General features: G+C 42.8%; 1 protein-coding gene across 1 annotated transcript in view; it reads left to right on the top strand.

Annotated features, from left to right (window-relative positions):
- The first annotated feature begins 21,622 nt into the window (after window positions 1-21,622).
- Window positions 21,623-22,814, top strand: part of FGGY (FGGY carbohydrate kinase domain containing) — a 414,960-nt gene continuing 413,768 nt past the window's right edge. The window contains exon 1 of the mRNA XM_043490943.1: window positions 21,623-21,792. The gene's annotated coding sequence lies outside the window, so the exon portion shown is untranslated. The remainder of the gene's footprint in view (window positions 21,793-22,814) is intronic.

The following is a 22,814-nucleotide window of genomic DNA, read 5'->3' as shown; positions in this document are numbered from 1 at the left end:
CCTGTGCCACAACATCCACGCTTATTTTTAGTGCACTAGCTTGAGCAGAACTTGCACATGTCTGTTTACCTGGGCTGGGAGGCACGTGCCCTGCTGCAGGGAGACATCCCCTCAGAAATCCGAATCAGAATTAGGCCCCATTGGTGCAGAGATTTTGAGTCTTCATGGCCAGCAGCCACAGAGTTGGGGATTTTGGGTGAATAGATCCCTGAATCAGCTATTACTTTAGCCCCCCCCCTTTCCTGATCTCCTAAAGTAAATAGTGTAGTGAGATGAAAAAACACGGTGCCATTTGTAGATGAGAGCCATTTACATGCCTGAGTAAACTTACTTGTGGGTAGGAACTGGAAATTAACTATATATTTCCTTTGATGTGGCAGGCAGATGCTTTGACCAATGGTAATACAGATTTTGATTTATAGCGTTCTCTAATCAATCAATACAGGCTGCATGAAGCGATCAGATGACTTGAATAATTAAATGGCCTTTTCAGGGACAAATTAACATTTTTCAGACACACAATATCCATATGAAATGTATTTGGTCTTGAGGAATTAATGGGTCAGTGACTGTGTTTTCACTTTTACAGTGAGCACCTTTTTTTTGGCAATACTCGCAGTAGGAGTCAGGTGCTTTGAAAACTTAAATATAAAGCATAGATTGAAACATTTAGAATTCAGTTGAAATACTAGGAGTACTTGTGGCACCTTAGAGACTAACACATTTATTTGAGCATAAGCTTTTGTGAGCTACAGATGAAGTGAGCTGTTGCTCACGAAAGCTTATGCTCAAATAAATTTGTTAGTCTCTAAGGTGCCACAAGTACTCCTTTTCTTTTTGCGAATAAGGACTAACACGGCTGCTACTCTGAAAGTTGAAACACTGTGTGATTTCCTCTTAATTGCCAGCCACCTCCTGAGCTTTGGGGTTTATTTTGATGACCATTTGAAAAGGCATAAATAGTAGTCTGAACTCCAGGTGCAAGGGAAACAATACTTGTGGGAATAAAATACCTCCTTGTAACATGCCTAAAATAAAAAACCTACATTCAAGTGTCTCTCTTATTTTTCACCCACCTCTTTCCACATTACCACAGGAGTTTTGAGAATACTTTTTTTCCTTGCCTCATATCTTTAACCTTGAGGCTTTGTTCACCACTACCATCCTTCAGGAAGAGTAAGATTGGGAAACACTGGATCTTCTCAAACTGTACCTCATCTTGAGGAGTGAGAGACGGGCTGATGGCTGAAGTCAGGTTGCCTATAAAGCAGGACAGAATGCTATTCCTGGTCTTTGCATTTGAAAAGGGCCTATAAAACTGTGGTTTATCAGAATTACAAACATTTGTAGATCAGAGCGACAAGAGTGAGGTAATATCTTTTTTTGGACCAACTTCTGTTGGTGAGAGAGACAATCTCTCTTGGTGAGACAGAAGAAGAGCTCAGTGTAAGCTCAAAAGCATGTCTCTCTCACCAACAGCAATTGGTCCAATAAAAGATATTACTTCACCCACCTTGTCTCTAATATCCTGGGACCAACACATTTACAACACTGCAAACACTTGTAAATGGTTATCATGTCTTTCTCCTCCATCCCCTCTTAGTCATCACTTAACCAAGCTATACATATTTATCCCTTTTAATCTTGCTTCTTATCAATCGCTTTAGTCTGTCCCCCCTCTCCCCCCCCACACACATCATTTGAACGAATCACTGAATTTCCTCCAAATTATGTATTGATGGAATGGAGGGAAATGATGGGTAAGAGAGACAAGGCTGTGAATGATGAAGGAGGGGAAAAGTTGGGAGACTTTGCAAGACCTGTTGGGTTACCTCTGGGCCTGGACAGCAATACTGGGCACCAATCATGGTGAGGCAAGTGACATAGACTGTACTGAGGGGAGATGTAGAAGTACAGGAAAAACCATTGAAAACAATGTTTATTTGCTCATTTGCACTTGAGGGTTTTTTTTCAAATATTTTGTACAAGTAATTGGAACCTGTAGTATTTAACAATAGAAGGAGAGGATTGCCATGGTCCTCTCCAGAGCTGATCATATAATAGTATTCATAAACAGTTGATGATTTTCACCATCAGCTATTACATAACATTATTCACTAATATTTTCCCCCTTCCAATCTAGCTCTAAAGATGATTGAATAATCACCAAAGATATGTTGGGAAATGTTGTCAATCAATTTATTATTAATTATGATTATTATTCAACTAGCTGTAGTTATTACACAATATCCCTTCATTGATATACTGGCTTGGTGAAAGTTAACTGCTATTGTGAATTATTAGAGATGGGTGTGAGCCAAAATCCTGGATCTTAACTCCCGCAAACATTTAGGGTATTCCAGATCTGAATATCATGGCTTTAGTCTGTCTCTTGTTTATTATTTCTGTAGCACCAGAGGTGCGCATGGTAGTTTATGAAACACACAGCTGGCCAAAGTCGCTGGGCTGTAAAGCTTATAATTGGGGATAGAGGCACTACAGAAAGTAAGACTGGCAGAATAGCAGTTGATCAGCAATGGGAGTCCAGAGAAAGAAGTGGGTTTAAAGGTGAGATATAAAGGAAGAGTGGGAGGATATGTGACATATGGGAAACAGAAGGCTGTTTCCAGCCTAGCGGGCAGGCAGCATGAAAAAAAAATCTATTATTTATAACATACAAATAGAAATATACAAATACAGTTGGGGTGGGGGGCAGATGAATACACAACCTTGAAAGATATTTAACAGGCTTGAGGAAAAAGAGCAACTCTGGAAATGTTATTCAGGCTTGACTGAATTCTCTTTCCATTGTGGAGCACCAAGGTTCATAATTGTCGTTGTGTTTCAAGGTCTGGCTTGTTAACATTTCCAAAAAGTGTGTTTCAATGGCACGTTTTCTCCATAAGTAATGACCACAATCACTATTGATTTTATTTATCTGATATGACTGAAAACTTCTGATTAACGAGGGTTAACAATTCAGAGCCCTTGATAAGATAGCCTTCCTTTTCAAAGCCATTTGATTATGACCCCAGAAAGGCTCTGGAATGCTTGTATTTTTAATTAATAAACAACCTGGCTTCCTATCAAAGCTGGAGCCTCACACTGTATCAGCAGCTGTTGGAGCAGCAGGGCTCCTGGCAAAGAGGAAAGATGGCACAGGAAAGGAAGTGACTCTGTGTGAGACCAGAAAGGCAAAAGTGTAAAGGATTGTGCAGGAAATTTGTAATGAGTTTTGGAGCCTTTCATCAGTAGGTTATGGGTTTGAATTGGGACCCAGGTTGTTACTGAAAATCATTATTCATTACCATCTGACAGTGGTAAAGTGTCCTGTATGAAGTGGTTTGGTGGTATCAATCTAGCTTTTAAAGAATTGGTGTCCACACCACAGAACCCTTACTCACAGCTGGCACTGTTGTTGGCAATCAGCAAAGGAGCCATCTGGCAGAGATAGTAAACTTTCTAGAATGGCCCTGGAGATTGGGCAAATTGGCAGAGCTCTCTAGGGAACCTTACATGGTGGCTGCCCATGCAGTACATATGGGAAATTTCAGTCTTCGTAGCAAAGTAATTTTTTTCTGAGGTCAGTTTGCAGGAGATGTAGAAATTACTGAATGGCTAAGAAAGAGGAGGGCATGGAGTGGATAGGTTGATATTTCAGAGAAGATGCAGGGACAGACAATACTGTAGACTGAGAATTGGTATTGGCATCACCCTGGGATCTTATGGATTGTATAGCAGGTACAAAATGGTGGGCAGTGTACTTAGATGCTAGAGGAAGTGCAGCACAAACAACTAGCAGTGCCTTTGGCCAATGCCCTGGTCAGGTTGAGAGGACACTTTGTTTACCCAGTCCTTTGGGAATGCACAAAATATATTAAAAAATACATTTTTAGTAGATCAGGAACATCAATATGAGATCAAGTGTACTTTAGGATGAAAGGACAAAGCTAACGGTGCACAAGCCGAAGGCTGTGATAGATGCTATTTGAGATTCAGCTGTTCTATATTTTAGGGAGTATAACTGGAAAGAAACATTCTGAAAAAGGCTGCACAGAATGCGGAGATATGGGTACCATCTGCCATGTGCACATATTTGGTGAGACTTTGATTCAGCCAGAAGTTGGCCATAGATCCAGCTAAGCCATATGAGAGAGCGTAAACATGAATGTGGTAACAGCTAATGATGTGACCTAGCTTTGTTCCCTTTGGCATGTGTTGGGCTAATGTTTTTCCCTTCTCCAGAACCATTGCAGTATAGGAAAAGGTGAGTAGTTGGCAAGTTAGCAAGCTCAGGCATAAAGGTTCAGGGTGTGGATGTTTACAACTTGTTGCCAGGTGCTTTCAAGTAGCCATCTAGGTCAAAGATCCAGGGTCATTTCAGCGAAAGCACCAAATTCAGCCACAGCCGCTGATAAAAAATAATAATAATAATTAATAATAAATCTTATCTTTTATTGTATTGATTTATAGACCATCTATCACTGTATCAGTTAGGGGGATGTGAAGATGTATATCTATATCTAACCTTTCAAAACATCCATGAAAATTCAGAAGGCCAGGCAAAAATCTGCTCACCTACCTACCTATTCAAAAGTGATGGTAATGAATAAAATAATTTTATTTTACTCAACTGTCTAAAAATAAGTACTCACCCCACTAAAGTGGGTGAGTAGAATTGAAGCTAGAGTATGGGACAGGACTTAGAAGCTCTGAGTTCTATTCTCAGTTCTGTCAATGACTTGCTGGGTGACCTTGGTCAAGTCACTCCCTAACTCCATGCCTCAGTTTCCCTAGCTGTGAAATGGGGCAAGTGTTACTGACATCATTTGTGAAGTACTTTGAGATCTATGGATGAAAAGTGCTATATAGCAGCTAGGTATTATTATTAATATATAGAAATGCCTAAAGATTGACTCCAGTTGCCACAGGGAAGGTGTGGAATTCAGACTGGAGGAAGGGGGTTCACATTATTAAAAAGCTTGAGAACCACTGCTCTATATCACTATGGAAATGGCATACTTGGCTTCTCAGTGGTATAAAACCTTTGCTTCTAGCCCCATGGGATTGCAGGATATGATAAAATGTTTGTTTATCCTTCAGTCTTGCATTCCTTTTTTTTTTTTTTTTGGCACTTATTCAAGACTGAATACAGCAAGTGCTGGATCTCAGACCAGTGTCATTTACAATTTCCAGTCCTTCAGTGGAATCCTCATCATTGGAGGTTTTTAAGAACAGGTTAGACAAAGACCCGTCAGGGATGGTCTAGGAATATGTGGCCCTGCCTCAGCACAGAGGGCTTGAGGCCCTGTCCCTTCCAGTCCTACATTTCTATGATGGTTCCTTGTGACAGAGTTCTGAGAACCAGAAGGTGGACCAGCACTCTGGTTGCTGTACATCTAATTACCCTCTTCCTTTCCCCCGGGGGGCCTGATTGAGGAAAGGAATAACTAGTTACTAGATCAGCCTGGACTGGGGAGAGCTAAGGAATGAATTAGCTTGTTAACTGCACGAGTAGAAGCAGAGAATGAGAAGGAAAGGCAAATCTCAATCTCTTTTCTTTCTTATGATTGTATGACGCTGTAAATAAGAATTACTGCATGGGACTGTGACAGAGTGGAGGATGATGAAAAACAAATAAAGTACATAGGAGTGACCACAGAGTGGAGATTTCAGAGTCATTTACAGGAGAAGACAGGAGCGGTGGGCTGTGCTGTCACTTCCTGCAATGTAATTCCCAGAAATTGGCCTACTACCTTGGGCAGCTTTATTAGTTGGCACATTTTCTATTTGTATTAATGTGTGTTGCCAAATAATAATCCTTTGCAGTCATATAGCATCTTCCATGAGAGAATCGCAAGATGCTTCGCAGAGGTTAATGAATTTCTCCTGGCAAAAGAGGTCGGTAAGTATTATCTCAAGTTCACAGATGGGGAAACTGATGCATAGAGAAGCTGAATCCTGACCAAAGTCACACACAGACAGTCTCTTGGCAACTGTTAAAAGAATTCAATAATCATAATGCCTACTCCCATTCCTTAATCACAAGAGAAACACAGCAACTCAGGTGTCAGCACCTCAGGGCAGAGGCCATGGTTCCCATATATCTGTACAGCGGAGCTTTGTTCCTCATGTCAGCCTCTGGATGCTCCCCAAATAACAAGCCATGGGGCGGATCCGCAGCTGCTGTAAATCAGGCAGCGCACAGTGGCAGTCATTGAAATCCATGGCGCTACTCCAGCTTCCCCCAACAGAGGGTCTGGCCCCAATTCAATTATTCGGCCACTGGACAGCCCCTGGAGTGAATTTCAGCACTTCTCGTTCATCTGCCTGCTGAAGTCGCTTCTAACACCCCTTGCCCGGAGGCAGCAGCAAATCGGTCCGCATTTCAGCCGAACAAAGGCGTTGTGCGGTGCAAATAACGCGGTGGCCCCGGCGTTAATGGCAGGCCTGCAGAGCGCAAGGCATGGGAGCTGCCTGCCCGCGTTCCCATTCTGTCCTGCTGCGCCGGATTGCGACAGCCCAGCCTCGCTGCACCACGGCATGTAATGTAAATGCGGCGCGGCGCGGGCAGAACAATGCCCGTCTCGGGGAAAGGGTGACCGACTGTGTTATTTAACGTCCAGAGAGTCTGAAAAACAAGCCCAGGTCCCCTTAGAACGGTGCCACTTTCCGGGCTCCCACCAAACAGCCCAACGCCAGAGGATATATGTGTCTCAGCAGACATCAAAGGGTTAAAGTTCTGGGGAGGGGGGGAGACTAGAAAGGAAAAGCCCATGGAACTCTATGTCGATGTAGCATCCATCAATACCTTCACCAGCATCCATCAATACCTTCATCAACATCCATCAATACCTTCACCAGCATCCATCAATACCTTCACCAGCATCCATCAATATCTTCAGGCAGCTCTGTTTTTGCATTACTGTCCCCTAAGCAGGGGCTGTAGTGACCGGAGTGAACACACGTGGGTAAACATGAAGTGAGCTATAGCTCACGAAAGCTTATGCTCAAATAAATTTGTTAGTCTCTAAGGTACCACAAGTCCTCCTTTTCTTTTTTTGAAGTGAACAGTGTCCCATCAGAAAAGGAGCCTTTTGGTGACCTGTGCATAGTGTTTTCTGTAGCGTTAGGTGGGGGGTCTAGCCCAGGGCAAGACACCTTTAAAAGTCTTTAAAGGTGAAAGGCAAGTGAAAGTAAAGTGCATTTCGGTGAGTACCAAAATCCCCTGTGGCTTTTGTTGCGTGTTGTCCCCGCAACAGGTGGTATAAAGACAGCACAAAAATTGTCATCAAAGTTTAACTTTTTTCCCTCAGCTTGAGCTGTTCTCAGACTTATTTTAGCATTCAGATTAAAAAGAATGTATTTAACTTGTTTGTTTTGTAATATTTTTTATTTTCTCTGCTGTGCCCTCCCTCTTATTGGGTGTATAGATTTGCTCTTCCTCTCCTGTTGTTTTTATACACATTGAGCACTTTCTTAGGCGGGTGTCTTCCAAGCCAAATGAGGGTGTTTCCAATTGTTATGGGAGTTCCCCTTTCCTCCATGCACCGCAGCTGGGCAGTGCACTGCTGAGAACAATAGAAAGGAACATCAGCAGCCTTGGTAAAGCTTAATTGATAGATGTACATTAACTCTAGAACTGCATGACACCCATAGCTGCCCAAATATAGGACAGCTGTTTGTTTTCTTGGTGTTCCAGTTACACAGGTTTAGACATAGTGTGCACTTAAAATTTAGGCATTTTGGCCCAGATCCACCATAGTACTTAAGCTCCAACTTTCAGTGCACTCAGTAGAAGTCTGGAGCCTAAATACTTCTGTGGATCTGGGCCTTTATTGACAGTGGACCTGAAAAAGACCAGAACTGCAGCCTACTAATTAAGTTCTTATATAACATTTACAAAAAACATATTTACAAAAAGTAACCTGCCTCTGTGTAAACAAGTATTTGAGTAACAGGGACACCTAGAGAATGGATATATATATCTTTGAAATGTAAAGATGGAATAATTGTTCCTAAAATGTTAAAATGAAAAAAAATTGGGAATAAATTAGCCAGACAGAAGGTTTTAATTAATTATATACAGAACCTATATATATGGTGCCTACCTAATAGTGGTGAAATATTGGCTCCATTGAAGTCAAGGGCAAAACTGCTGTTCACTTCAATGGGTCCAGGATTTCATCCAATTGAAAGCATATAGATACAATCAAATTTTCAAAAGTATCCAAGATACCTAAATAAGTGGTCAGATTTTCAAAAGAGCTCAGCTACAAGAAACCCTTTCATTTTCAATATCTGCATTAGAATTTCTTTTCACAAGACTCAGGGTATTAACTCTTGAATCCTGGCCAAAATTCTAACCTAGAAAGAATGTATCATCTAAATTCCGCTTTTGGTTTAGTTTGTATCAGGTATCCTTTGGTGTAGTGTTGCTGTGTTCTATTAAAACAATCACTGTGTTAAAGACCTTGGGAATCATCTGGATGGAAGAGATTGTAGACAATTTAGACAATCATACCATCTCAGGGAAAACCCAGAGTACAATAATAAGAAAAAATTAGGAACAAGACATCAAAGGGTCTCAGTGTGAGTCCCAAGAGGAAAAATACAGCTTACATTTGTTTTGATGTTGTCTTACATAAAGTTAAAGATGTGGGAGTGTGTTCTAGGTCACCACCTCAAGGGGTGTGCATTAAGACAACACAATCACAGACTCCAAGACTTCCCTGTGGTTTATTTTGGTTGTAGAGCCGTGAAGATAAGACACATAATTGTACCACATACATGGTGGTGCTATCCATCTGATAAATTGCACTAACCATGTACCTTTGACCACCTTGCCTACACTCTGTCTGCTAATCTATTTCCACCAAGACTACTCCTAGCATTCCAATCCCTTGAGAAGCTTTAAAAAAACAATCACAAAAATGTTTTTCTTTCTCCAAACATGGAATTCTACCCCCAGATCATTCTGGTCTGAGGCACAAGATGGGTAACTTTCATTCCTGAATTTTAGTGACAAGTTTGAGGCCCAATATCTAAGTATGGGGGATTTATCCCACTGGGAATCTGAGAATCCCTTTCCTTTCCAATGAGAGGACACATGTATTTAGAATTCTGATAGCTCACAATTCATTGGTCCTTTAATTTAATTTATTTTATTAATTTAATTTAATTTGTAATATTGTTTTAGATAAGAGTAATTCTAGGTCATTTTTAAAAGCTTTTACTGTGTTTTAGACCTTGGCTATATTGGGAAAATGCAGCATGTTATAAAAGGATGTTAAACTTGATTATTTAAAAGTGTATTAGCTGATTATGGCTAATCCACCTTTGCCACCACCAGCTAAATCATTGTTTAACATCACTGATTAGCATCTACACAAGCTGCTAAATCATGTTTAACAAGTTAACTAATGTTTTAAACAATATGTTTGCTAATATAATACATTTCCCCGATACTGTAGAGAGTTTCAAGGAAGTGGAACCTATCCCTGCATTCTACTAGGAGCAGTGCCATGGAGCATTAGCTAGGAATCTTGCTCTTGCAAGAGGCCTTTTAATTTTTCAGATACGATCTTAGTTTAGCAACTACAGTGCTTTCCTCTCAGGAAGGCCTGCACAGTTGATCTCTAGATTCTAAAGAAGTATGAGTAAGGGAGTAGTACTGTGTTGGTGGAGGGATACAAGGTATACTACCAGTAGATTTTTAGAGTTTTGGTAGCAATGGGAACAGATCCTCAAAGGTATTTAGGCTCCACCTAACTTCTAGTGATTTCAGTGGAACTGAGGAGCCTAAATACCTTTGAGGATCTGGCCCATTGTATCTAAAATTGTTTTCCTGTAAAAAGATTTCTTACACGGTGGTGACTCCATCATGGTGTAGTATAAGGATGTTCTAGACACTTGTTTGGTATGGGCTACATAACTCTCTTGTGGCTTTGACCCTTATGAGCACTCATCCTAAGAAAATGCAAGCTAAAAAACCTTTACACTGCCCCATTAGGTTCCTTCTTTCTCTTCTTTTCCAAGTTCTGATAGTGCTTGTGTACACAACAACAAAAATGAAACACACACTTTGCAGCTAATGGATCTAATTGAAAATGAAAGAAAAACAGCATGAAGATAGCATGGCTTTTACTTTGCAGCTCCCCACCGGCACCAGCTATGCTACTTAGGGCAATGTATAGAGGAGGGGGACTGGAACATGAGGCTCCTATAGGGGTGCCCTAACAACCAGAGTTATTTACATGCTGTCTGTCTCTCTGGCCCAAAGACTGCTCCACTGTGGAGAAATACTTTGGGAGAAATAGTCATTGGGCCAGAGAGAGAGAGAGACAGAGGGGAAAAAAAGAGAATCCCTTTGAAGCCTGGTGTTTAGGGCATCCACAGGGTACATCCAGGGTCCAGTTCCCCTCTTCCAGTTACTCTTTTGTTATTTATTCACAGTGGAACAACGCCATCAGGAGAGACTGCCCCACTTCAGCATATCCCATAACTCAGCAGTGAGAATATCCTCCTGAGGAGTGGGAGACCCTGTGTTCAAATCTTTTCTCCCCTTCTAGCAGAGAGAAGGGAATTGAACTAGGGTCTGCCACATCTCAGGCAAGTGCTCTAACCACTGGGATGAAAGCTAAAGGTCAGCAGTGCCCTCTTTCTCCACCCCCCTCCCAAAGATTTTGAACAGCACCCGATCTGGTAGGTGGTCTCTGAGCACGCCTGCCAGATTGGGCCCTACTTAGACAGCCGAATGCCTGTCTTCTCTGTCTGTGACTTGCTGTGGGACTTGGGCAGGAGCTGGGCATCTGGATGCCTAGAGGAAGGCAGCAGTGCCTCTGCCCAGAGGCAGAAACTTACAGGGAGAAACTTCCAGAGGCAGAAATCTACAGGCCTCAACAGAAGTCTTGTGATGCACCGTGGAGCTGAAAACTGGGACTCTAGGGGCTTAAAACCAAGATTAGGTTGCCTGAGTCTAGGGTTTAGATACTTAGGAACCTTGGTGGATCGGAGCTGAAGTGTTTTGAAAATGTGTCAAAATATTTAATTTTGAAATATTTCATCAACAATTTCATGAAAAATATGAACAAAGGGGAAACATTCCCCTCCCCAAACTATAATTATTCTTAACCAGCTCTAATTTTAAGGCAGTTAGGACAAGATTTTCATATTTGCTAAAGCTAGATGCTGAAATAAATGGCCTGCGTTTCTGATTGGATGAGGATCTTGCAGCTCCTGTTAAAATCAATGGAAACTACAGTTGCTCAGTGCCTCTGGAAATCTGGGCTAAATATAGATTAAGATGCCTGACATTCAGCACCCACTCTTGAAAATTTTGGCTTGACTGCCTTAAAATGTAGCATTAACATGACATGCTGTTCTCCCACCAGCCATCTGCTTTTCCAGATTTGAAAATGATCGTTTAATTAATTAAACTTCCCTGCTTCAAGAAGGTGGTGAGGGCCTAATTCAATAATATTGTAAAGTGCTTTGAGATTTTCAGATGGAAGGTGTCAGAGAGATGCAAAGTGCATTAGCATTGGTATTATGCAACAGTCTCCCTTTTGAAACTGTGGGATAGGTGTGATCCTGAGGTTGTTTCTGGAGGTGTTCTTTTACCTTGATAGCATGTTTTCCTGCAGTACCAAATATGGTCATGAGGAAATACCTGTCTTTCTCCTTATAAGGGTAGGGAGCCACTTCCCAGACTCACTGTCAGTTTTATTGCTAGTAGTAGTTACACAGCTCTGTTAAGCCTGCTGCCTAAAAAGGCAGTTCCTGAGATCCCTAATCTCTAGGAGCAGAATTCCACAGAGCATACAACCCTCTAAGGTCAGTCATTTACTTACAAGGAAAGCAATAATTCAGGATCTTACTGTCACTTTCCAAGTGAGTGTCAGTGGTTACTTTGTTGAGAATAATCCTGTTTCTTGTACCCCCAATGGCTGATGTACCCATTAGACAGAAACCAGGAAGAGATTATGGGGTTGGCCAAAAAAGCACTGCTTGCTCATAAGAACATGCTGGTTACATTGACAGTCTACCTGTTTTTTTCTAATGCCCCATCTACACTAGGCAAATGATCTGTTGCTGACCACTGTTGTCACCACTGGTTTCCCCTCAACACACATCATGTGATATAAAAAATGCAATTCAGCCAGGCCTCTACTGTGCTTCAAACAACATTAGAAATGGCTTTGTCCCATCTACACTAGTAGCTTAATCATTGTAAACACCACTTGAGGGGAGACCAAGGGACATGGGTGCAGTTGGAGTTGGGGTGAATGATGGATACTTGTCCCCACTCCAACATTTCTTCCCTACTGTGCAGTGGTGTCTTTCTCCATATTCTGGTCAAGGGGAGACAGAGATCTCTATTATGGCTCGCGGGCAGGTGATTAGATTATTTTGTGGTCTCCTGACTAAACCATGACAGGGGGAATCCTGGTGTCCAAATCCCCAAGATTTCTCATGGTGGCTCACCAAGAATATATTTCTTGTAAAACCCTATTCCCCAGCTAGTAACCCAGCCCTTTGGTCATGGATTAGGAGATTGGCAGTACAATCTAAGTATTTGCCATTACCCCTCTTCTTCCAGACGGCAAGAGCCCAGAGACAGAGCTCACAGCTTTCTCCATCTCCATGGAACAACAGGAGGTCAATGTTGCTTCAGATGATTGCCTCACCTGTCCACTCCAACTTGTAAAAGATAGGTAAGGGGCAGGGGTACTTTAAGAAGGGAGTCACACGTGGCATTGGGGAGGGTGGGAGGGAATGCTAGGGGCTGATGGAGCTTCCAGGTCCTGGGCCAAGGTGGAACTGGTTCCTTCAGAGCAGATGAGATTGATCTAGTATCACTTGCCTGGGCTGGTAAGCCTGTCCTTATATAAAGGAGAGGAAGTTTAGGCTTCTGCTCAAGGTGAATCAAAGGGATAAAACCAGGGCATAATGAGAACCCCTCAGGTGATGTCCTTCTCTTTGGGATCTAAGACATCTTGCATGTTTGTCCTTCATGAACATCTAATTTCCATAAGGCGCACACACATCTTTAATCCCTATATATTTAAACCAGATCTGCCATGATAAAATCAGGTTAGAGTTGCACAATAGGGTGGACTAAACTACCTGCCTAAACACAAAAATCCCTACAAAACCTATTTTTAATTTTTATATTAACTATCAACTACAAATTATCTAGCTAGCAAATTCATAGGAAAAAGAGGAGTGGCATGCTTCTCCTGCCTGGTCAGTTTAACCCGTTTTAATATCCCCAGTAACTGCCAAGACGAGTGAAGTGCTCAGATAGAAGAGCTGATCCACTGAAAGCTGTACCCCAGAAATGAACTCCACTAATCAACTGTTCATGACTCCAACAGATGTTTCTGGTTTTCAGACAATTAGAACCTCATGCTCCTTTCTGCTTTCTTGCTCTGTTTTGGTTTTTTTTTTTTCTTTCTTTTTTTCTTTACCCTACCAGGAGTAAATGCCACTACACAGCTGAAGCTTCAGAACTTGCCATGTGATAAGGGAGACAAATTAAGCCAGTCAGCAATGTCAAGGTTTGAAGTGATGGTCCATTGAAAGCGCAGGGTCTTACAAGCCTGAGAAGTAGCAAGTAAAGCGACTATGCTGTGGTTTTGTTGCAGATGCCAGTACTCTTGTGTGAAGTTTTGAAACGTCTGATGAACTTGGACCAAAACTTCTTCTTTTCAAAGGCTGAATCATTTTAGGATGTGGAGCTAAAGTTAAATGATACTTTTGAGGATATGAGTATTATACTATGCAAACCACAGATACAGGATAAGAATTGTTTTCACAATATTATTGTACAGTTATATATCTATTGAGATATGATTTTTCAGAGGCAGCAGAAATATAAAGGCAAAGGAAATGTTTTACTTTGATGTATTTAGTTCTTTAAATTTGAATTGTCCCTTTCAGTTTCTTCTTATTGATGATTAACTGATGGATACCTGATCAACCAATATTATAAGGGAATCTGGGCAGGAAGAATGAAATGTAACCTCCCCAAAAGGATGTGGTACAATCTCATGCCACCAAAATCAAAATCAGCCAGTGGAAATGAAACACCTGTTGTAGCAGTACAATGAAGCAATGCAAACCTTGTAGCCACTGGAGACACATTTCTCTGGGAATGTACCAGTCATTTGCAAACTATCTTTCTGTTAGCAATGAGCAATTCCCCAAGTACTCTCCCTTGCCCATAACTGACCCACAGTCACTTGAAGCAGGAGACATAGTTTATCAGGGATGAATGGGCCAGACCAGGAAGTTTATCAGTATTCACAACTCAATAGGCAAACACTAGGGGAATATCACAACCAAATGCGGGACTTCATAACTAGCGCTTGTTGTTTCAGACATCCCAAACAAAGCATATTAACCCACTGCTGTGGCTGGGCTTGTTTGCTGTGATAAAGGCAAGTACAAACAGCAGACTGAGTTGGAAACAGTGTCATTGGGTGAGCGGTGAGAAAAACAAACCGACTTCCTCTCCTGGCAGTCTTAGAATATTATGTGATGTTACCAAAGGCTGAGCAATGCCAGCAGCACTGTAGGAAGAGAGCATTCTAGCCCAATGTATGATTTCTGCAGTGCCCAGGTGCACCGCTATCATTAGAGTGTGTCAGTATTTCTACTGTAAATGCACAGGGCCAGAACCTCAGCTGGTGTAAATTATAGCAGGTGAGGATCTGGCCCAGAGTGTGCACTGTACAGTTTCCTTACATAAGGCCTTTTCACAGCTGCAGCCAAGCTGGTGGAATGCCCTCTTCTTTGAACTTTGTACTCCTCACTCCTCCAGGGCCAAATTTTGCCCCCTTGGCACTGCTTGCATGTATTTGAGAGCAGAATTTTCCCTTTGGTATTTTTAAAGAGAGAATGAAATTATTTCTTTTTCTAATTGTTTCTAATTAGATATTGTATGTGGGGTTTACGTTGTGCACTGCCCTTAAACACTGGCTGGGTGTGATATACAGTGGTGGATTACCCACTGGGCCAACAGGGCCGTGCCCAGGGGCCATGACCAATTGGGGGGCCCTGGAAAAATGGGCGCCCTGTGCCCCGACCCACTCTGCCAGTCCACCTGGTGCTCCTGCCGGGGAACAGGGGAAGACCCCATGCCCTGACCCCACTCCCCAGCAGGAGCAGCAGGCGGGCGGAGTGGAGTAAGCCCCCGCGCTGTGACCCCATTTCCCTGGCAGGAGTGGGCAAGGGAGGGAGGTGGATGGAGGGGTGGGTGTGGAGGCAGAAAGGGTGGGGAGGGGCCCCCACTTGCTCTGACCCAGTGCCCCACAAAGCAGTAATTCACCTGTGGACATATAGTGCAATCAATAACCCCTAACCATTCTTCTCTTGGGCAAATGGAACATCTTCAAGCCCAACCCAGTTTCCTCACCCTGCACTTACCAAATCAGCTTTCTGGTTTGTCTCCACTGCTTTTAAAGTTGGTGTCACCTTTAACCCTGAATTCCTTCTTCACCTCCCACATCTGAAAATCTGCCTGTTGCATTCCCAACAACACTGTCTGGGTGAATGCCATTGATTTCAAGGGGGTCAGCACTGCTTGCGTCTCACTGCTTCAGCATTGCCTCTACTAAACCTGCCACCCGTGCCTTCATCTCCTCTCACGTTTGTTATTGTGATTCCCTTCTCCATAGCTTCCTAGCACTGCGTGCCAATTTCCAAACACCACTGCCTTCATTCTAGCCATTCAGAGATGCGGGCCTGCATCAACTTGATCATCAGCCCCAGGATCTGATTCAAAACTGATTTCCTTTGTCAAGGTCATTTTGAATTCTAATCCTGTCCTTCAAAGTGCTTGCAACCCCTCCCAGCTCGGTGTCATCCACAAATTTTATAATGGAGTGGAGGGTATGCTTATAAAGGATGACACCAAGTTAGCGATCCTTTGAAGGACAGGATTAAAATTCAAAACAACTTTGACGAATTAGAGAATTGGTCTGAAACCAACAAGATGAAATTCAATAGAGACAAGTGCATAGTACTTACACTTTGGATGGGAAAAAAAAATCAAATGGACAACTACAAAATGGGGAAAAGCTGGCTAGGCAATAGCACTGCTGAAAAGGATCAGGGGGTTATATATGGGGTCGGGAAGGAATTTTCCTCCAGGGCAGATTGGCAGAGGCCCGGGGGTGGGGAGGCGGGTTCGCCTTCCTCTGCAGCGTGGGGCACGGGTCACTTGCTGGAGGATTCTCTGTACCTTGAAGTCTTTAAACCACGATTTGAGGACTTCAATAGCTCAAACATAAGTTAGGGGTTTGTTACAGGAGTTGGTGGGTGAGATTCCCTGGCCTGCGTTGTGCAGGAGGTCAGACTAGATGATCATAATGGTCCATTCTGACCTTAAAGTCTATGATTCTATGATTCTATAGTGGATCACAAACTAAATATGAGCCAACAATGTGATGCAGTTGCAAAAAAGGCTAATATCATTCTGGGGGTTATTAACAGATATGTCATATGTAAGACATGGGAGGTAATTGTCCTGCTCTGCTTGGCACTGGTGAGGCTTCAGCAGTGTCCTTTGAAAAGAGGTGGACAAATCAAAGAGAGTCCAGGGGAGCATTACAAAAATGATAAAAGGTTTAGAAAACCTGACCTGGGAGGAAAGGTTAAATTTTTTTGGCATGTTTAGTCTTGACAAAAGAAGAGTGAGAGGGAACCTGTAACAGTCTCCTTTATGTAAAGGGCTATTATAAACAGTGATCAATTGTTCTCCATGTCCACTGAAGGTAAGACAAGAAGTGGTCAGTTTAATCTGCAGCAGTGGAGATTTTGGCCAGATATTAGGAAAGGCTTTCTAATGCTCTGGACTAGGCTTTGCAGGGAAGATGTGGAATCCTCATTAGAAGCTTTAAAGAAGAGGTTAGACTATAGGTGCTGGAATTAGTGGTGCGGGGGGTGCTGCCACACCCCCTGGCTTGAAGTGGTTTCCATCATGTACAGGATTTACAGTTTGGTTCAATGGCTCTCAGCACCCCTACTATACAAATTGTTCCAGCATCCCTGGGTTAGACAAATGTCTGTCAGGGATAGTCTAGGTATATGTGGTCCTGCCTCAGAGCATGGGGCTGGAATAGGTGACAGCTTAAGGTTCTTTCCAGCCCTACATTTCTATGATTCCTGTTTTTAAAACACTCCAGGGACTTGCTGATGCAGACTTCACAGACATTGTCCCTTCTGCTGCTCTAGGGCCAGCCTCATCTCTACTACCCTGACACATAATTCTGCCAACCTTCATGTGAGAAGTTTCTCTTCTGCAGCTCCTATTGTTTGGAGCAGCCTTGCCTGATTGACTATGGGTATGTCTACACTGCAGCTGGAGCATGAGTAGACAGATTAGCACTAGCTCTGCTTGAGCTAGCAAGCTAAAAATAGCAGTGCAGCTGCGGGGTAGCACAGCTTGGGGTCTGGGCAGGTTCGTATTGATGCCTGTGCTATCCCTGGCTATACAGCTATTTTTAGTGCACTAGCTCAAGCTAGTGGGTTTCGGGCTATCCACTCTGGGGAGCACGCTCCCAGCTGCAAGGTAGATGTACCATATGTATCTGGTCCAAACTGAGAAAGTCAATGGAAAGACTCCTATTGATTTCATGGTATTGGATCAGATCCTATCTCATTATAAATTTATTTTCCCTTGGCTACACTTTTAATCTCTTTCTCTTTACTATTGTAGCACTCCAAAGCAGTTTGGAAGAGAGCTGTTGTGAAAAACACTGCACAAAATGTGTTTCTTCCCTGGTGTACTATTTTAGGGGATGTGCTAAGACTCTCGGGGAAAAGAGCAGGTTCAGGACTCTTTAGCTCAACTCAAGTGTGAGTGGCCATTTTGTCTCCATCCATCCCCATGCTGGTTCTGCTCTACATGGGCAACTGTAAGCCAGGGTTTGGCTTTCAAAGTAACTACTGAAGTTGGTAATGTGCAGTCAGTTGAGTCTTTCCTATTAAAAAGGGCTGGTCTGGAGCACTAGTCACTCTCTGAAGAAGGGCCAAGGTCTGAATAGGGAATGAAACTAAATCCTCCTCTTGCCCCCTATTCAGGTGGTCTCTTTAAGTCTGCATTTAAACACATGGGGCCAGATTCAGTCCCGGGCTGTGGTGCAAGGATTTCCACTTTCCATTCAGGGACTGGTGGAGCCAGTGCAGCCCTAGCTGAGACTAGGGCTGCTCTCACTTCCACCCCTAAAGTAGTGGCCCCCATTGGGCTTTGCAGGGACGTAAGAACACCAGGGCCAGGCCTGGTCTCTGACTCTACCCCACCCTGCAACAGTCCCTGCATCTGGGCTTGCTGCAAGGATGGCACACAGCTGGCTACTGTGTCTGGGCATGGAGCCTCCATGCCCTGGGGATATACTCTAGGGGGATTTGAGCCTCTTCTGTGGCTCATTTGTATGAGTCCAGCCGGCACAAAGGCACTGGAGGGCGGTGATGAATCAGTCCCATAGGCAGGGCAACAGGGGGAAATTTGCTCTGCCACAAGTTGCTTTCAGGGGCTTTCAGTCTGACACCTCTCTCACTAACATTGTATTCGTGCCCACCCTCACATATGCACCATGCAATCAGTGGATAGTCATCTGCCTGTCGCCTGCCCACAGAACCCGCCAGGAAGGAAATTGCTGCTTTCTAAAAGTCGAGGATATTTAAAAAAAAAAAAGATGTAGGCAGCCCCGGGTGTTGTACCAATTCCTCCGGGACTGAAGGAATCCTTTGCCCCTGTGATTCATACTGAGCTGTACAGTCCATCCGGCAGTGGCTGTGTCAGGCAGCCACTCACTGATAAATGGGTGCTTGGCTTCTGGCTGCTGCTGGCACAAGAGGCTGCAGTGTTTTCAGTCTCTTTGATTACTCAGGGCACTGGTACTTCCTCTGGCATTTGTTTGTCTGCAGGAAGGGGTGTGTGTCTCTCTCTGTGTGTGTGTTTTCTTTTTTTTCTTTTACACATGTGGAGCCTGAAAGTTTGATTCAGACTTTCTCCCTTTTCTCCATTTCCTGTAGGTTTATGGCTCTGTTTTCTGGTGATTAGCCAATACCAGCTGTTCTGGTGATGAAGATGTCTCAAATCAATTCTATCCTGTCTGGCTTTCCAGGAAGAGGGTCTCCCTGCCTCTCTGATTGAAATTTATCAGCGTCACTGCAGGCAGGAAATTTGCTCCTTTACAAACTCGCACTCTCCCGCCTATTTTTATTATTTTAACATTTTCCAGAAAAATAAGTCAGAAAACAAACCTACTTCCTCTTTAGAAAGTGCTGTTATTAACCTCTGAAATGCTGATTCCACTGGTATGTCATTGTTATGGTAGATCACTTTAAAGTAACTGCAGGATCACAAATTTAAAAATCACAATCAATGCTGAATCAGCATAAAGAACAAAACACTAAGAGCTACATTTTCAACCCTCAGTGCCTACAAAGAAGCTCTTGAATACTACCTGTAGGCTTCAGTGATCTTCAGAAGGAAGGACAACAGGATTTGGGTCTTTAGCACCAAAATAAGTAGCTTTATTTTCAAAGGTGCTGAGTACCTGCAGTTCCCAGAGACTCCAGGGGGTGCTGAGCACTCATGCCTAAAATGTGAGCGCTTTATAATGGAGTTCAGATGAGGAAACATTTTTTTTTAAATAAACATTAAATTTGGGTGCATTAGTGCTTTCCACATTTTTTTTCCCAAAGATCAATATTAATGAAGGGTTTTTTGAGATATTCAAGCTGAAGATACTCTCTTGATTAATTTCAGACATTTTTGGTGTCCTCCTTTGCCAAATTTCATTCTGGCAAAGGCAAATACATATTTCCTACTGCAGTCTGCAGGAAAACAATGTGTCTTTTCATAGCTGGGAGTCAAGTTTTGGCAATTAAATTAGGACCAATCCATTGATCTCAGTGGAAAACCCTATTATAAGAGAGAGCTCTTAGACCACATCCTGCCATCATTCTGCACTGAGAACCCCCTCTAAGTCAGCAGGAGTTTTGTGCAAAAATTTATAGCAGGATGTGGTCCACTTAAGGGCACTCTGAAGGTTGATAAGTTCTAAACTGCACCTTCCCTTCTTCATTCTGTTGCTATTGGTCCTCTAAAATCAGATCTTCAGATGAAACAAAACCCAAGCTTCTCAGCTGGGTGACCAAGCACAACTAACACTGGAATTAGATTCCTCTGAAAGTGTGGACACAAGTATGAGGCAAGCCTGTGACATTGCCCAATGTCCCGACTTTGCTTTCTCCATCCTAGTAAGCATGGGATTGGCTGCACATCCCTTTAACTTCTGAGGAGAATAGCAACAAGGAAAGAATTTCTGCCTTAGATTGACCAGTGACTTTGGCAGGTGAAAAGTGTTGCTAATTATTAGTTCAAGGGCATAGCTGGATGAGTGGCTCAGCTTTCATTACTAAATATCTTTCACCTATGACCAACATAAATGATTTCCTGAGTCCCAAATCAGCTTCTAGCTTGAGGGGTGACTGGAAGATCAAGTATCAAGTCTGTAAACTCTCTAAATTTCTTAGAACCACTGATTTAAAGAGACAGAGAGAGAAAAAAAAGAAAAACTACTTCCCTTCAAAAAAAGAAAAGGAGTACTTGTGACCTTAGAGAGTAACAAACCTCTCCAACGCATCATCAAGGATCTACAACCCATCCTGAAGGATGACCCATCACTCTCACAGATCTTGGGAGACAGGCCAGTCCTTGCTTACAGACAGCCCCCCAATATGAAGGAAATACTCACCAGCAACCACATACCACACAACAGAACCACTAACCCAGGAACTTATCCTTGCAACAAAGCCCATTGCCAACTCTGCCCACATATCTATTCAGGGGACACCATCCTAGGGCCTAATCACATCAGCCACACTATCAGAGGCTCGTTCACCTGCGCATCTACCAATGTGATATATGCCATCATGTGCCAGCAATGCCCCTCTGCCATGTACATTGGTCAAACTGGACAGTCTCTACATAAAAGAATAAATGGACACAAATCAGACGTCAAGAATTATAACATTCAAAAACCAATTGGAGAACACTTCAATCTCTCCGGTCACTCGATTACAGACCTGAGGGTGGCTATTCTTCAACTAAAAAACTTCAAAAACAGACTCCAAGGAGAGACTGCTGAATTGGAATTAATTTGCAAACTGGATACAATTAACTTAGGCTTGAATAGAGACTGGGAATGGATGAGTCATTACACAAAGTAAAACTATTTCCCCATGTTATTTCTCCCCCACCCACCACCCCCCACTGTTCCTCAGATGTTCTTGTTAACTGCTGGAAATAGCCTACCTTGCTTGTCACCATGAAAGGTTTTCCTCCCTCCCCCCCTGCTGCTGGTGATGGCTCATCTTAAGTGATCACTCTCCTTACAGTGTGTATGATAAAACCCATTGTTTCATGTTCTCTGTGTGTGTATATCAATCTCCCCTCTGTATTTTCCACCAAATGCATCCGATGAAGTGAGCTGTAGCTCACGAAAGCTTATGCTCAAATTAATTTGTTAGTCTCTAAGGTGCCACAAGTACTCCTTTTCTTTTTGCGAATACAGACTAACACGGCTGCTACTCTGATACTTCCCTTCAGTTTACTGCATATAGGTCTTTCAACAGAGACCTTAAAAATGGAGGACTTTGTGTTCTGAATCAATGTTACAGGATGGCAGTATCATAGTCTGCTGGCTAGAATTTCCTGATTGGGAGTTGGATGGAAGAGGTTCTATGCACAGCACTGTCACTACTTGATCTTGGGTGTCACGTAACTTCTGATTCCCTAGGGGCATAAAAGGGACAATGATTCTCAGCTGCCTTTGTAAAGCTCTTGGTGATCTGTGAATTAGAGCCATATAAATACTTAGTAAAGGGCCTTTTTTTGGTAAATGTAAGGGGTTTGCATTGGAGTCTTGGCAAAAGTATTTCCTACCCCCTGCTTGGCTGCTGCCTTCTGCCCCATAGGTAGTGTTAAAATGGTGTATGCTGAATAATCGTTCCATGCCAGTACTTACTGTTGTTCATGCATAGTCTATAAAAGTGAGTATTTTAGTAGAAGTGCATTTGTGTGATGCTTACAAGAGCTGACCTTAAGTTCCATGAACCTGACGCTGTAGAAACTGCCTGATAAAACACTCACCTGGTTGTCAAGCTGTCTGGAATGATTCATGAATATGGGTGCCAACCTCAGGGCAGATTGTTTCAAACCAGGGCACAAACCCCAAACTGTCTGTATGGTCTAGAAATAAATTTCACCAGCTAAATATCAAGTGTGAATGCCTCAAACCCTATAACAGCCTGGGAGTCAGACAGTCTCTTTATGTATTCGGATCTATCTTGCCATGCAGTCTCGCCTGTCTTTGTGATAGATAGTCCCTTACACCAAAAATCACAACAATATTCAGGTTTCAGAGTAGCAGCCGTGTTAATCTGTATTCGCAAAAAGAAAAGGAGTACTTGTGGCACCTTAGAGACTAACAAATTTATTTGAGCATAAGCTTTTGTGAGCTACAGCTCACTTCATCGGATGCATTCATGAAAGCTTATGCTCAAATAAATTTGTTAGTCTCTAAGGTGCCACAAGTACTCCTTTTCTTTTAACAATATTCAGGTTACTCCCAGTACCACAGGACCGGTCACTTACCAGTCAATTGTACCTTAGATGGCTCACCAAGGACAACACCTATAGCTAATCCTATCTTAAGCTAACTAAAAGTTTATTACTTTGGAAAAAGAAATGAGTTATTTATAAGGTTAAAGTAGGTAAACATACTTGCACAAAT

The sequence above is a fragment of the Dermochelys coriacea genome, chromosome 8 (genome assembly GCF_009764565.3).
Source record: "Dermochelys coriacea isolate rDerCor1 chromosome 8, rDerCor1.pri.v4, whole genome shotgun sequence".
Lineage (NCBI taxonomy): Eukaryota > Metazoa > Chordata > Testudines > Dermochelyidae > Dermochelys > Dermochelys coriacea.
The sequence above is the reverse complement of the archived record's forward strand: the minus strand, read 5'-3'. Positions and strand labels throughout refer to the sequence as shown.